This window comes from Grampus griseus (assembly GCF_964374135.1).
Source record: "Grampus griseus genome assembly, chromosome: 6".
NCBI classification, from domain to species: Eukaryota; Metazoa; Chordata; class Mammalia; order Artiodactyla; family Delphinidae; genus Grampus; species Grampus griseus.
Window position 1 is genome coordinate 90,084,538 of NC_139000.1, and position 17,322 is coordinate 90,101,859.

Below are 17,322 nucleotides of genomic sequence, written 5' to 3' on the forward strand. Positions count from 1 at the left end.
AAAACTCTCTGTCATTTGGCTTTAGGCACCTACTGTGATTTACCTTGTGAAGATCAGATTTTGCCATGGAGAGGATTTGTAAAAGTATCACACGTTCCAGTACCGTTGGCAACCACAGCTACCAAAAACTCCCATTTAAATTGATGAACCTAATATCAGATGATAGTATCATTTCCTTGTGGGTGTTCTGGGGAAAGGTGGGTAAGAAATGTATACAAGTGAATACTTTATTGACTGAAATAACAATTCATCATTTTGAAAACATAAAATACATTAAAGTTGTTATAGCATCATCCATTAATATTTCACTGTAGTTTAGACATGGCCTACAATCAATGTTTTCTGCCCTTTGAAACAGAACCATGCTTGTGGTATGCATTAATCATATAAAAGATGAAACACTGAAAAGAAATTCAGCCTTTAAAGACAATTTGCTTTGATTTATTCAGTGGGTTCTCCTAAAAAGTTAATACCAAGAATTATTGCTTGTTAAATTGGAGTTAGAAATTCTTTCAGAGTTACTTAGTATTTTCTTTAATATCAGTATCAAGGAAGGCAAAGCAAATTTGCATATTTATTAGGAAATACAGGCACATAATCATAAAACAAGAAAACACAACGTTTTTATAGACTTTATTTTTTAGAAGTGTTTTAATTTTACAGAAAAATTGAGAAGATAGTATAAAGTGTTTCCATATACACTATACCCATTTCCCTCTCTGATGATCAATTTATATTAGTATGTTCCATTGTTACAATCAATGAACAAATATTGATACATTATTGTTTACTATAGTCCATACATTAGTCCAGTTCCTTAGTTTTTACCTAATGTCCTTTTTCTATTCCAGGATTTCATCCAAAACATCACATTATATTTAGTTGCCATGTTTCCTTAGGCTCCTCTTGGGTTTGATAGCTTCTCAGATTTTCCTTGCATGACCTTGGCAATTTTGAGTAGTTAGGTTTGCGTAGGATGCCCACTACTAGAATTTGTTTGATGCATTTTTCATGATAATATTGGGATTATGTGTTTTGGGGAGGAAGACCACAAGAGTAGAAGGGTTATTTTGTCAGATCACATCAAGTGTACAAAGTATCAATATGCATTATGAATGCTGAGGTCAACCTTGATCACCAGGCTGAGGTAGTGTTTTTCAGGTTTCTCCATTGTAAAATTACTGTTTTCCCTTCTCCATATTGTACTTTTTGGAAGGAAGTCAATATGCTCAGCCCACAACTAAGGAATGGAGAGTTATGCTTAAGATGGAGTACTACATAAACTATTTGGAATTCTTTTGCACTGGAGATTTATCTATTCTCCCACATTTATTTACATATCCAATCATTTATTTATATCAGAAGAACTCATGGATTTTTATTTTATACTTTGGGTTATAATCTAATTCTACGTTAGTTACTTTGTTCCTCAAATTGCTCTAGTCCTGACCCTTGTGAACTCTTTTCAGTTCAGTGGCTCGTGTGCCACTCTGAGGTATCCCCATCCTATATAATTTTTTGGAACTTCCTTACTTTCTGACACTATAAGATGGTCTTGTATATAAATCTTGTATATTTACTGCCCCAGTCCTAGAATCAGCTACTTCTTCAAGGATAACCAGGTCTTTTTAGTGGAGCACAGTATTAGACAGCAGGATCTGGGTGTGGGGTGTGCTGATTGCTGCCCGGATGTCATTGCTTCTAGATCTTCTCAGCTGACAGAGCAAAGAGATAACATGTGTGTACATTACCCATGTATATGCACACATCTATAAGTATCTCTCTACATAACCATGTGTATTAAGGTAATATGAAGCAATATTAAGCTAAACATGAATGTATATTGATGTTTCCAACTTTAATCTGTTACCACATAGACCATTTTAGCCTCATCTCTTGCTTATCTTTAAATTTCAACTCCAGCAAAACACTTGACTTTTAGAAGTATGGAAATCAAATTGTAGCTACTTTGGGAAGCCACATCATCTAGCAGAATAATTCTGAAAGGGCAAGGTGTATATCATCAAATTTTAATTTACAGTCAGCAGCACTTTGTAACATCCATAGGCCTCCAGACCTCTGCTTCCAAGAAGATGAAGTAGCCCATTTCTCCCAGGTTCTTCCACTTAAAACTAAAACCCTGAACATAACAACAGACAAACATAGGAAGACACTGAAAGGTGGAAATGAGAAGGCAGACTTAACTAAGGACTTTGGGACTTGAGGAATAACATGGTGATGAGTCCCCTGTGTTTCCTGTTGCTTCCCATACATCCTGGAGAGGGTATACAGGAACCCCCAATCAATAACCACCAACAGAACAACAGACGAAAAAGCTTCAAAAAAGAAAACACAAAACCCCCGTTCCCCCTAGCCAAGGTGTGAGGAAAGGGGTTGCCAAAGAGAGAAAAGCATTTGGGCAATAATATACACACTACTCGAGCCAAGTGCCAGTGGAATATTGCACCCGTCCCCTATGTCCTGTGGTTTCAGTTGGGCCAAGCTAGGATTTGATCTTCCACACCACCCCACTCCTGCCCTCCAGAAGAGGCAGCGCTCTGATTCGCCACCAGGACTGTTTCAGTATGGTGCAGTGGTGAGCTGAGCCTCCACCCCTTTGCATTAGCAAAGAGACTTTCAAAGGTGGTGCCTGACAGGCTAGTTAACACTGGGCTGCCCTCACACAGTCGTGGGGTCCAATGGTGGGACCTAGCCTCCGTCTCTCCCTGACATCAATAAGAATAGGATGTTACAGGTTGGAGGGAGTAGGCACCCCACTAACCCCCAACACATGGTGCCAGTGAGACCCAATGGGGTGCTGAATCCTCATAACCGTCCTGAGGCAGTAAGACAGAATGAGATGGCACAAGCAGGGCTAGTTGGCAGTTCTCTTCCTCTTACCCTGGTGTCAGTGGGGCCAGCAGGTAGCTGACCCTCTACCCACACCCGGCATCAACAAGAAGGAATGAAGTGGGAGGAAGGACAGCAAACACTTCACTTCTCCCCTCCCCTGGTGTCAAGAAATCTACTGGGGAGATGAACTTCCACTCCTACTAAAAGGCAACACAATGATATTAATGTTCCCACTTTTGGGGGGAAGGTGTCAGAAGGGCCAATAGGATAGCTGAACTTCTACTTGATCTGTCTGCAGTGAGAGAATGTAAGTGCCCACTTTTGCTGGGGTATTGACAGTAGGGCCCAATGGAAATCTGTACGTAACCCCCCAGTCCTCATACTACACCTCCAATAGGATGACTTCCTTCTAAAAAGTAATAATAAAATTAAGTGGGATACAGAGTCATGTAATAACTCACAATGTTTAGAATCCAATTGAAAAATACTCATGGCACCAAGAGCCAGGAAATCACAGAATAAATGAGAAAAGACAATAAACCTACACCAGCACTGAGATAAAACATCTATTGAAATTATCAGACAGGGATTTTAAATAAGCTGTCACATAAATGCTTCAGTTAGCAATTATGTGTTCCTTGACGGAAATGGGAAAAATAGAAAATGTAAACAAAGAACTAGAAGTTATAAAAATAAAAACAAATGAGAACAGTAGAACTGAAAAATACAACAATCAAAAAACTTTGCTCAAGAGTAGACTGGAGATTACAAAGCATAGGATCATGAACTTCGAAGAGATCAATACAGTGTACCAAATGTACAGAGAAAAATAGGCTGAGGGGTAGAGATGGGAGAAAGAACAGGATCTCAAGAACCTGTAAACAGTAACAAAAGCACTAACATTCATATCATCAAAGTTCCAGAATGAAAAAAGAGAGCACGTAGGACTGACAAAGTATTCAAAGAAATAATGACTAAAACGTTCCCAATTTTTTAGAAGACATAAGCACACATTCAAGAATCTGAGCAAATCCAAAGAGGAAAACAACAAAGGTATCCTTGTCAAGACGCGTCGTAATTAAACTTCTGAAAAGTAGAGACAAAACAAATCTCGAAAGTGGACAGGCAGAAACGATGCATCACTTATTGAGAAACCAGTTCCAATGACAGCATATTTCGTGTCTAAAATTATGGAGTCAGAAGCATTGACATAACATTTTTCAAGTAGTAAAAGAAAAGAACTCTCAGCCACAAATTCACACTTTTTATATCCACTTTCTTGTTTGACTTATATTAATGGACTACTAACTCATCTTTCTATATCCGGGTCTGCCATCACACTTCTCCAAAAATCTAGTCACAGTATTTCCAGAGTGATCTTTCTGAAAAAGAAGCAAATTTTTCTTATAAAAATACCTGACTGTGTTATGAAACTTTTCTCTCTTCTAAGTTACCAGGTAAAACCCTTCAACGGATTCCCATCTTTCTTGGAGTAAAAGCTCCCATCCAAACTCTCTTTGTCCTTTTGGGCTGCTGTAAGATTATCCTGCAGCTTGGGTGGCTCCTAAACAACAGGAATTTTTTTTTCTCACGGTTCCGGAGGCTGCAAGTTCAAGAATAGGGTGCCAGTATGGTCAGATGAGGGCCCTCTTCTGAATCACAGACTTCTCATTGTATCCTCAAATGGCAGAAGAGCTTAGGGAGCTCTGTGGGGTCTCTTTTATAAGAGCACTAATACCATAATCATTTCCCAAAGGCCCCACCTACTAATACTATCAGCTACGGAAATTAAGATTTCAATGTATGAATTTGGAGGGGAACACAAAGACTAGACCATAGCACTTACTATACATACATGGACCATGCATGATCTGGCTTCTACCACACTCTCCATTGTCTTCTTTTCCTACACTCCAGTGAGCATTTCTCTGTTTTTTTTTTTTTTTTTTTTTTTTTTGCGGTACACGGGCCTCTCACTGTTGTGGCCTCTCCCGTTGCGGAGCACAGGCTCCGGACACGCAGGCTCAGTGTCCATGGGTCACGGGGCCTAGCCTCTGCGCAGCATGTGGGATCTTCCCGGACCGGGACACGAACTCGTGTCCCCTGCATCGGCAGGTGGACTCTCAACCACTGCGCCACCAGGGAAGCCCCAGTGAGCATTTCTTATACTGATTATGAATGGAACTCCTTTCTGGACTGATCCTTAACCATTCATTTTCTGGCAACCGTGAATTTATCTTCTCTTTTCCTCAAAACTTCACCCTTCCTTCATGTTACATATCCATTTCAATTGCCTTCTACAGGAAGCCCTACTGATATCGCCCATATACTACTGTCCACAGCGTGAATTAAGGTCTTACCGTGTCTTCCTGTAGCACTCTGTAATATCTTGTACGGTAACTATGGATTTTCTTATTTGAGTGTCACAGTACATTGAATTCTAGGTGGCACTCTAATGATTTTAGTAACAGTAACACTGGTGCCTAGTTTAACCCGTGACATACTTTAGGTGTTCAATAAATGTTTGTTGAATGAGTGAATGAATGAATGGTCAATTTGAAATCTTAATCATGTTACCTTTCCAAAATCTGTTAAAAGATACCACCGTTTTCCAGAAGATTAGGGATTGAGGACCTTAAACTTGATTTAACAGAGGAAATTTTTACTCATACATCATGCTTAAATACCTCAAAGTAAAACCATAAACCCAGGAATTTAAGGTTATCCATTTGGACTTTCTAGCCAATAACTGATATCTCCTGCCCCGACTGTATTAGATGGTTTTGATGCTCCACTCATATCTCCCCAGCACTCATCCTTCCAGTATATGCTGATAGAATCATGCTGCCACCTGCAATTATCCACCTTAGGGCAGGCCAGAAGTGTACAGGAGTTAATGTATCTGGGTGTAGCTTTCAACCAAGGACAGAGGGGACTGGAAGATAGGTACTTCAAGTTTCTCACCGATTCTTGGGATAACTCTGAGACATGTTCTGTAGAGTTTCACAGAACTCCCCTGAAGTACTGGCAGCAGTTCCCTGCAGGAGTAATTTTTATTCGGTAATGCACCTCTGTTGGCTGCCTTCCATGCCTCCATTCTCAATTCCCACTCCACTTCTGAGTTTTCTGAAAGCACCTCCCAGATAAGCAGTTTGCACTCAAATTATTGCCTCAAGTTCTGCTTCTAGGGGAATTCAATTGATAGCCTCCTAACAACCCAGTGCTGCTTACACAGCCGTCACTGGTACAAGTACCAAGGCACGGCACATTATGTATCACTCCTCCTAAATCCTAATATTTTTAAACAGATAGGAAAGAGCATGACCTTGAAGAGAAAAAGAGTTTATATGAGGACGGCCAATGGATAAAGGGAAGGAGAGACAGTGCCATTTGTTTTCCATTAATGATGGTGTGAAATGTATGGGCAGATGGTCTAACAGGTGTGACTATAATTTGAGGAGCCTGCTCCCTTGGTTACAGAAGACTGCTGTTGTTATTATTATGGAACCACAACCTCATGACTTTATTGTTTCACTTGATGTAACCTTCTCCTTTACCCTTAAATCTTTCTACATCACTGAATTGCAGCCAATAGATTTATTTTCTCCCTATGGCTCCATCACAAAAAAAGACACACATGTGCGCGCGCGCACACACACACACACACACACACACACACACACACACAGAGTTTTGTGTATGCCAGTGCTAGAAAAGACAAGCTCATGGTGCATGTATGCAATGGATATTGTACATTACACGTCTGTGTGAAATAGTCTTCTGCAGGTTCCTATGTTTATTTTATGAATAATTAACTTTAGTAAAGTTAATTTCCTGAAGATCTTGTTGAAGACTGAAGAAAGCAAGTAAATTGTAAAGAAAAAGACTTTGACACTTGCCCTTTTTGCCCTCTCTTTGTGTCTTAATGAACAAAGGATAACTGGGCCTTTTTTGAAGCCTTTGCTTGAGTTGAAGACACAAAATGCAACCTGTACTCTTATCATAATATGTTCAGTTCATGAGTACACAAACTTATAAACCGTGAATTTCCCTAAAGTTATTATACCATTTAGAAGATGTTTGCTTGGACGTTTACTTAAAACCAAACAATTGAGGTCTATATGTCCAAATAATTTCCTTCTCTCTTGCTGTCTCCATTTCAGTTTCCTGAGTTTCTGGGAAGGCCTGGTTTCCCCAAAGGAACGATTTCTGGTAGAAGTCTGAAGGTCTGACCCAAGAAAAACAAATCCAGTACAGCCAATGAATTGAGGACAAGAAGGTTTCCAATCAGGTAGGAACATTTAATCTCATACATTACGACCACCTTAAGTAAGGTGTGCTGATAGCTGGATATGATTTAACTGCTTGGAAAAAGATGCATATATATTATATAACCTACCCCACAAGGAAGCTGTTCTCAATTCCCTTAGAGGTTGTGGTGCTTATCAGAGAGTGCCTTGGGGGAAAATGAATACAATAACAGTATGATGCTTTTTTTTTTAATTTTTAGCTCATTGTTGCCAAGTACACTTGGTGATCTTGGTGCCTGTGGTTGAATCCCAGGAGGTTAGACATGTGGAACAGCACATTAACCCACTTTAGTATTTTCTCCCAAGACAAATCATTTTTATAGGTTGTCTCCATGGTCTTCTAGTTGCTTATCAAAATTAAGCATCAAGTCTTCTAAGTGAGCAATAGCCCCAGTCAGTGTGAGGAAATCAGCTTGGTTCTTATTGGGGCACAGCTTCTTGGTCTTGGCACAAAGTGAGTTCACATAGGGAGTTAGAAGGAGGAGAATGGGGCATGCGAAAGGGGAGTTCTGTGTTCTCATTGACCTATGCATGTTGAAACTCCACTAACAGCTTTATTTTCATTAGCAATTTGTGATAAAAACTTAGGGTAAAGGGAATAATGAAGCTGTCCCATTATATGGCAGGACAAAAGATAGTAGTGACATCAAAATCAGGGCCTATCCATCTCGTTTGCAGTTATATACTGAGTGTTTAGCATAGCATTTGACCCCTCATCAGTATTCAATAAGAAGATGCGTGTTGAATGACTTAGGGATGAATTAATGAACGAAAAAATTTAATATGGTAGAAAATGTGTTTTATCCTTGTATTTTCGTGTGTTGACTTCAGTGCACAACCTAGAAATTGAGAATTACGTTTTATGTGGAGGACATACTGAGGACTGAAATCAGGAGACAGCCTCTCAGATAGCTGTGAAGAGGTAAGGGAGGGCGCAGGGTATTTAGAGGTTCTTCCAAAAAAAAAAACCAGGTAGTTGGAACATCAAAAGATTACTGTTAATTAAAGAAACTAGACATCTTAAGTTAATAAATGTAGCACTTTTCTATATATGGTGAGATGCAAGAATCTGGTCTCCTGGAAATCAGTCCCTTGATGTTCACTTTAATTATCTAGGGCCAGTATCCTGTTTTCTCCATCCTGAATCCCCTCAGGGTGCGGCTTTGGGTGTGGCTTCAGTGGCTGATGGCTTGATGGCTATAACATCCTGTGTTACCGATAAGGCTGGCTACATTCTTTGTCTACATAAATGACTTGAATATGGATAGCAAATCTGTGGATTTGTGTAATTCTTGGAGCACTTTTATAAGGACAAAGTTAAGGCAATTTCAGAATCACTAGCGGCTACAATTGCTACTTACACTTTTCCACTGGTAGGTAGTCATCTGCTGTCGCTGTCTTCAGTAATCTGCTGTTGCTGTATTCCCAAGGGATAACAAAAGCCATTTAATTCAAGAAAGAAATGTAAAATTTAGCACAATGCAGCTTCCACAAAACCAAACACACAAACACACACCCAACTCTCGCAGATATGAAGTAGTAATCTAAAATAGAATCCTGGAACTAATTGCAAAACAAGAGCAAATGTACTCATATTGGATCATTTTATTCTTTTATTAATGTTTGATACATATATGTATTTATTATTAAAATTCAAAGTTGCTATATGGGCCGCGCGCGAAGACATGGGGGAGAAGCTGGAGCTGAGGCTGGAGTCGCTCTTGGGGACCGAGCCCGCCGTCTGCCCGTGGCCGCTGCCGGTCTACGTAAGTGCCGCCCGTCCCCTCCTCCCGGAACCCAGCTCCTCTTCCCCAACGGCGCGCGCTGAGCCCACTGAGAAACGGAGCGACTCGAGTCGCCAGACCCTCTTTGGAGCCCCCCTTCCCGCCCCGCCGTGGTTCTCCGCGGCAGTTTCCAGCCCCCGCGCGCAGGGTGGGCAGAGGGGAGCCGGCGCCGGCCGGGGGGCACAGACTCGGCCGCGGGGACTCCGCGCTTCTGCGGGGCGCCCGAGCCGGTCTGCGGTTGGCTCTGCAGGGCTGGGGACCCCGGTCCCCCCGGGCCTGGAATGTCGGCGGGCTTGCCCTTCTGTACTTTAGGATCTGACATGTAGGGTTTCTTTTTCCTGGTAGTTTATTCTTAGCGCTGTCAACGTGCTTAGTTTGTTTTTGTTGTTTTTTTTTTCAGGTCACCCTTTCCTCCCTCTCTCCAGTTTTATTGTGTTTCTGTTTTGTTTTGTTTTAGTTAGGCATTTTGTCCCTCTGATCTTGAGTGGGTGGGCTGGCAGGACACTTGGAGAGGAGGCGTTCTGTCCCCTGATCTTGAGTGGCCTTTGGAAAATGACAGGCCAGACGGAAATGTACACAGGCGTCCGGTGATTCCAGAAATGCAGCGTGTCCGGCTAGGTGGGCGCCCGGCCTCTCGTCCCCCGTGGCGGTGTGGTGCGCGTGTTCCTTGTGTCAGGGTTTACGCTTGGGCCCCGCAGCCCACCTTCCGAAGGGAAAGCGCAGCGGGCGCCTTGGGCCGGCGCCTTTGGGGCGCCCTTTCGTGCGCTCGGCTTGCGGGGGACCGGCCTCCAGGCGACCCGGCGGGGAGGCCCGCGCGACCCGGCCCTCGCGCGGGCTCCGTGTGTGTCAGTTTGTGGAAAGTGTGTCGCGGCCGGGGTCGGGGTCGGGACGCTGGGACCACCTGGGAGCCGATGTAGAGGGATATGATTTCCATTTTCAAGGCGCATTCATCCTATGCAGGGAAACAGCCTAACATACAATTTGCCTAACAAAAAATATATTAACAGGTGGAAAGACTATCTCCCAGTTGAACAGCGGATGCCTGGGACTCGTTTCACTGCTTTCAAAGTTCCTTTAAAAAAGGTGAGCAAAAGTTAATACCGTATTCTTCCAGAAATCTGAATTCACCATATAGAGCCCTGGCTCTCAACCCTGTCGTACTCCATTTTCCCTTTTTATAGCAAATACTTTTTAATACCTCTTTTACTATCCAGAAATGGGATTCATAGACAAATACAACCAACTTTTGTACTTAATTAAAAAACAAAAAAAACAATGCAATGCCCTAACTATAAATAAAGAATAAAGTAATTTATAAGAAAGTAATATGTATCTCAGTATGTAAATGTTTGGGGATGACTATACTAGAAATAAAGAAATAGTCAGTTACTTGTACCATGAATGCAATAAACTATGGACTTTGATTGGTAATGATGTGTCAGTGTTGGTTCATGAATTCTAACAAATGAAGCACACTGGTATGGCATGTTGATAATGGGGAAGGCTGTGTGGGGTGAAGGAGAGAGGGTGTAAGTGGGAACTGTGTACATTTTGCTCAGTTTTGCTGTGAATCTCAAACTGCTCTAAAACGAGTCTACTAATTTTAAAAAAAGTGTGTGTTGCTGACACTTGAATAACCAAAGAGATCAATGGAACAGGGTACATGTATAAGCCAAATACATGAAAGAATATTTAGCAGTGAAAGCCATCCTTCCTATATGTAGATATTCAAGAAGTATTTATTTCTGTGTCTTATTTTCAGGCACTCTGCTTGGAGCTGGCAATACAGTGGTAGGCAAAATGGATGTGGTCCCTGCCTTCTGGGAGTTTAGAGTCAGGTTAGGAGACCAACATGAAATAAACAAACACAGAAATAACTCTATAGAAGTGAGCTTATTTTCTTCCGTCTAATCTCTCTGGAAGAAAGGATTGTAATATCGCTTGTAAACTCCAGAGGAGGAAACTTTACTTTGAATCTCATATGTTAGCATCACAGGGTTTGAATAAATGGATAATGTAGTAAAGGATTTTAAACATATGTTCTTCCTTATTTTATTCTTTCTGACAGAGTTTTGAAAAGAATCTTGCTCCAGAAGAACGTTTCTCCCCCTTGGATCTCTTAACAAAATCCAAGGACAGAATGAAGAACTTGGGCTGATTATTGACTTAACAAATACTCGCCGCTATTACAAGCCAGAGGTAAATGGAAGCCGTAATTGAAAATGACCTTCTTTCTGATACTGTAATAATTCATGGTAGTTCAGTAATTATCATCTTATGCTAAGGTGAATCCTGGCCTTCTCTCGTGGGTTCAAAAAGGGAAGCTAGTGGTTTCCTTAAATACACATTTGTAATTGCTGTTTCAAAATGAGATTAAAGATATGAATTGAACTATAGTATTTGGCAGTAGGCTCTAGATATGCTTAAGAAATTCTATAAGCTTCCATGTTCTATATTTTGAAAATGAAGTAAACTTTTAGTAGTTACAGTAGTATCCTAAAAGGAAAGGTATGTCCATTATGTCTTTAGCACTTACTTTAAGCAGTTGCTTGAGCGTGTTTAAGCATCACTGTAAAAGACAATTGTTCTCTAAGTTTTATGCTTCCTTTTCCTAATGCCTTCTGATATACTACAGAAACCCATAGATTCTCTTGGCCCATGTAGGACATTCCAGTGCAAAAGAATTATCCTTCTTCTGACCTGTTCCATGGCCTTGGGAGACAGTAACACCTAATGTCTTTTAATATTTGTAGAGCAGTTTGCCATTTAGAAAGTTCTTTCATATCCATTGACTTAGTTAATCTTCACAGCAATCCTTTGCTCTTGAAGTGGAAGTAGTACTGCTATCTCCTACTGAGTGCTTACCCTGCACTAAGCTCAGAGGATAGACAACTACAATTACTAATTTTACAGACGATGAAACTGACTCTCGGAAAAGGAAGAATTGAAATTTCAGCTCTGTTATTCCTTTTTTTTTATTGTGGTAAAATATAGAGAAATCATATTTATTTTAACCATTTATAAATATGCAGTTCAGTGGCATTAAGTACAGTTACAGTGTTGTGTAACCATCACCGCTGTCTATAACCAAAACTTTTTCATCATCCTCGACAAAAACTCTGTAACCATCAAACAGTAACAACCCCATTTTCCCTCCCACCAACCCTTGGTAACCTCTATTTTATTTTCTGTCTCTGTGAATTGGCCTATTCTAGGTACCTCGTGTAAGTGGAATCTGCAGTATTTGTCCTTCTGTGTCTGGCTTATTGCACTAAACATCATGTTTTCAAGGTTTATCCATGTTATAGCACGTAACGAAATGCCGTTTCTTTTTTGGCTTAGAAAATCGCATTGTGTGTATATAGACCATAGTTTGTTATTCAACGGTTGATTGACACTTGGTTGTTTTCCACCTTGTAGGTATTGTGAATCATGCTGCTATGATCATTGGTGTACAGATATTTGTTCAAATCCCTGCTTTCAGTTCTGTTAGATGTGCAGCGTAGGTAGTAGCAGAGTTGTTGGATCATACGGTAGCTCTACACTTAACCTTTGAGAAAGTGCCAAACTGTTTTCTACAGGGTCGTCTTGTTTTTAAACAATTATCACAAATTTTAAGCATATACAAAAGTATAAAAGTACTGTGAGTGTTCCTTGTATACCCATGAACTCATCCAGCTTTCTTATTTACCAACTGATGGCTGTCATGTTTTATCTGTACCCCCACCTGTTTCACCCCATTCCATATTATCTTGAAGCAGCTCCGAGACAGCATGTAATTACACCTGTACGTTTTTGGTACGTGCATTTAAAATATAGGACTTTTATTCCTTAATATCATTTTTAATATTAAATACCCAGGGAGTGCTCAAATTTGCAGTTGTCTCCTAAACGTCATAAAAAATGGTTTATAAGAATTTTGAATTAGATCCCAATAAGGTCCACACTTTGCCGTGGATTGTTAGGTCTCTGAAGTCTTGTTTAATCTATAGGTTCTCCCTCCATGTCTCTCTCACTTTTTTTTCCTCCTTGAATTTTGTTTTTAAAGAAACCAGGTAATCTTTCCCATCTAGATGTCGATGATTACATTCCATGTGTTGGTAACATATTCTTCAGTCCTTTTATTTCCTGTAAATTGGTAGTTGATCCGAATGAAGCTTGCATGTTTTGTTTTGGCGAGACAGTTTCATAGGTGATGATGTGTTCTTCCATGGAGACATATATAATTGTGTCTTTCTGTGGTGTTAGCAGTCACTGATGATTCATAGCTACATCCATTAATTCAGTTGAGGCTTCAAAGAATGGTGAATTCTGTTGTTCTTTTTTTCACTTATTAGCTGGGTATATTTGTACGAGGAGAAGATTCCCCTCATCAGCTGTTTGGTTGCCCAGTTGTAGAGGCATGATTCTCTTCTTTTATTTAACAGTTTTCAGAATAATGAGTTGATTCACAAATATCCTCCAGTGGTGAGCAGTTTTGTAAAATTTTATTTATTCCTATCACCGTGGACTCCGTTACAGTTATTATTCTAACTGAGGCCCTGTCTTTGGCCAGTTGGAGCTTCTCGGTGACTCCTGAGTCCTTTTGACATGACATCAGTTGTTTCTAGACTTTTTCAGTGGTCAGAGCTAGGAAATATGTATGTTTGTTTTTAATATTTTTAAAATACGTCATAGGTTCCTGCTGCTACTTTCCATTTAAATTCAGAACTAGAGAATTTTCACTTATCCTTTTCTGTCTTCTATTGATAGTCTACTTTCTCCCACCTCAAGAATACCAGTTCTCAACAATGCCTGAAATTGCCTCTATTTCCTAATTCGAATCCAAGTTCTTCCGACTCTGTTCTACTACTCTCCTTAAATCACAGCCGCTTTATGGCCCTTGAAATGTAAGATAGAACATAAGTGTAGGTAGACCTCTTTATATCATTTTGAGTTACATGTGCATTCATTCACATAGATTTGCTTTTCCTTTTGCATGCCTGGTAACTGTCCGTTCTGCAGTTTTAATGAAAATCAAGTGATAATTACTGGTTAAAGCAGCTTTGGAAAAAATGGCTCTCATCAGAATGACTGACATACAAAGTTTAATGTACTCTCCTGGTTTATAGTCTGCCTTCTCTAATTAATTTTTTATTCTTTCCCTACAAAGGAAATAATACATATTTTCATGGTTTTGCCTTATAGGACTTACCAGAAACTATTCCTTATTTAAAAATTTGTACAATTGGGCATCAGGTGTCAGATGACGACGCTAGTTTTAAATTCCAGTGTGCTGTTAATGGGTTTCTGAAAGAACATAAAGATAACGGTGAGTTGCTTTTGTTTTTGTTTTTGTTTTTCCTTTACCTGAACTTTGGTATGCATTTTGAGTGGGCTTGGGGGTTTTTAACATTTTTAATAGTTCTGACATTAGTGTCAAGTTGTGTTTGGTAACATTAAGGTGGAAATGTCAGATGGTGCTAATAGAGTACGGTGTTTTTCCTGTTTATGGTCACAAACAATTTAGTTTAGTTTGGAAAGTGATTTTTGTGAGATATATGAACGGAGCTAGCTTACTTATCTCTTTTTTAAAAATTTGAATGGAAAATACATAAAAACATAAAAATGTTCTTGTGTCCTATTTATTGGTTGAGAGGTGGAAGAAAAGGTTAAGACTCTCGGGTTCTTAGCGTACATAAAAGAGAAAACAAAAAGCAAAGGTTCCGAGTGAGACAGATCCCTAGAAGCAAAACAAAACAGAGTGGACCAGAAGAGCGGCTTCCTCATCATATATGTGTTGAAGATATTTTTGCCGCTTTTACACTTCGGTGCAAGTGAGGAAGAACACTACCACCTCTTATTCTTATCTTCAGACAGGAAGAACTTAAAAGGCTGGTGTTTTCTTGTTTCCGCTTTAAGATCTACTCTGTTGATAGTAGGTCTTAATAGCGTGTGAATTTTAAGGATCCACTTGCCTTTTTCTAGCATCTAACTATCAGAAGGAACGTGGTGTTTGCCATGTTTTAAGGCTGAGGAATCTTTTGTCTTTGGAACACCACTGACGCCCATGCGAAAGTGTTCATTTTGTCCTCTTTCTAAATTTAGCCTGAGGAGTGTGCACTTTATTAAATAAACGTAACAGACAGTAAATATTCCATGTATATATAAAATGATGCACGTATATACATAAAACAGGGAGTAGGGGAGAAGGAATAGAGATGGAGGTGGGAAGATAGGGGATAGGAGGCGAGAGAGAGAGGGAGAGACAGGCATTTCAAGATAAATTTTCATTCTATAACCTGGTTGCTTAATGCAGGTACTAGCTCTTAAATATCTTAAGCCCTCTTCACAGATCTTCCGTGTACTTTAGCTTTAAAACTTGAGAGGCTTGGCCTGTCCTGTGATAACCAGGGTGTCTAGAAAGGAGGCAAATTATCTGATTTGTTTAAACTGTAGTCACAGAAATGTTCCCTCTTAAGATGTTAGGGCGCAGCTGCCGGCCTACTCACTTCCTCCAGGCTCCTTTGTGTGTGTTCTGTCTGTTCCGCGTGGGCTAGAAGATCCTTACAAGTGCATGAGAACACGTTTGTAAACCTTGATTGTTCACATGTTATACCAAGTGTAGTCCATTGCATATGCTGACTCCTCTGTGGGTCTTCTGCATGCAGTGGGCTAACTTCACCATGCTGTCTGCCATTGCAGTCTCAGGACCTTAGTTATGATCCATTGGTGACTCTCCTCTGCTGTAAGGCCCTCCCACAGGTGCCAGGCTCACTGATAATGAGGAGGAGACTATACTATGCACTCCCTAGGATTGGTAGAGACTCAGAAAATAAATTGTTTCAGTAAACACCGAGAGCCTTATAGGTTTGTTGTTAGGGCACGGGGATACAGAGGTGAGTAGAAGTCTTTGTTCAGTAGCAACTTACAGTTATCTAGGAAGAGAAACATGTAGTGAGTATAAGTGGGTTAATTATGATAAAAGAATCAAGTGCAGCAGGAATATAGAGGAGAAAGTGAGGAAGGCCTGACTGAGGAGACAGCGTTTGAGCTGGGCTTGGGGGAAGAGGATTTTGCCGGAATGAGGAAAGGACAGCCCAGGTATTGGGGACAGGTACAGAAGGCACAGGGCTTGAACTTGTGCTCTGGAGGGGCAGCCTCTGGTGTGACTAGAGGGTAGTGTGAAAGGGCAAAGAAGTCATACATTGATTTTCAGCAAATAGTTGTATAACACCTTCTAAATTGAAGGCACTGTTCTAGGAAGTAGGAAGAGAACAAAGTTCTTGCCCTTATGTACTTTCCATTCTAGTGGGGGAGAGAGATGAATAAATAAGTCAATATATGGAGTGTCAAGCGGTGGTAAGTGCTTTGGAGAATAACAAAAGAAGATGAAGAGGTGAGGGAATGTGGTAGGTGATCAGGGAAGTCCCCTCTATTAAGATGTCGATTGAGCAGAGCCTTGAAGTGAGAAACAAGCCATTGGCTATCTGGGAGAGTGGAGATGGGGTGGGAGGGTGTGTTCTGGGAGAGTGGAGATGGGGTGGGAGGGTGTGTTCTGGGAGAGTGGAGATGGGGTGGGAGGGTGTGTTCTGAAGCAGAAGGAATAGTAGGTGCAAAGTCCCTGAGGCACGACTGTGCTTGGCATGTTTGAGGAATAGTAAGGAAGCCAGTGTGGCTGGACAGGGGAAAGTGAGTGAGGGCAGGGCAGTAGAGAATGAGATCAGGGGAGGCTGGCAGGGCAAAGGAGGGAGGTGGATGATGTAGGTCCTTGGAAGTCATAGTTTGAACTTCTAATTCAGTTGGAGAGACAGACTGATACTTGTTTATAAAGAGTTCTCAATGCTATGCTAACAACCTGGGCTGTATTCTGTGCTAAGTGAAGATGTTCAAGCAACAGAGCAATCCAGCCAAGTTTATATTTTAGAAAGATAACAGCGTCACTATCCAAGACACATTGTAGACTATGTATATAGTATGTGTCTAGTGTGCTGCTCTTCTGTAAACTACAGGATACCTGTTACGTACCAATACTTACATACAAGATACAAGTGTGAATGTAAGCACTTGGGAAATATCTGGAAGAACCACACAAGGAACTGGGAGAGTCGGACAACTTTCCATGTCCCGTATGATTGGAATTCTGAAGGGTACACACACGAACTAATGGACGTGTGCTCCCAGCCTCCGGCTAAGGAGGGAAATTGCAGGCATCAGAATCCTCTTTACCAATCAAGCGCGTTAATCCGCCTGCGTGCTGAGAGTCATCTCGAGACGCCCCGCGGTGGCGCATGCGCGGTAGGAGGAGGTCCGCGAGCTGCGTGGGCTTGTGCCTAGGCGCCTGTGGTTCGTGGCCTTGTGCTGGCACCGGGGAGGCCGGGTTGGCGCCTTTGGCA

At 41.0% G+C, this 17,322-nt stretch overlaps 1 long non-coding RNA gene across 6 annotated transcripts in view; it reads left to right on the forward strand.

The window, feature by feature from the left end:
• LOC309824322 overlaps positions 1 to 17,322 on the forward strand; it is a 41,918-nt gene that overhangs the window by 7,998 nt on the left and 16,598 nt on the right. For all 6 annotated transcript variants that reach the window (XR_014296911.1, XR_014296912.1, XR_014296913.1 and 3 more), the window contains exons 2-6: positions 7,017 to 7,144; positions 8,823 to 8,929; positions 9,955 to 10,030; positions 11,016 to 11,146; positions 14,135 to 14,258. This is a non-coding gene — a long non-coding RNA (uncharacterized lncRNA). The remainder of the gene's footprint in view (positions 1 to 7,016; positions 7,145 to 8,822; positions 8,930 to 9,954; positions 10,031 to 11,015; positions 11,147 to 14,134; positions 14,259 to 17,322) is intronic.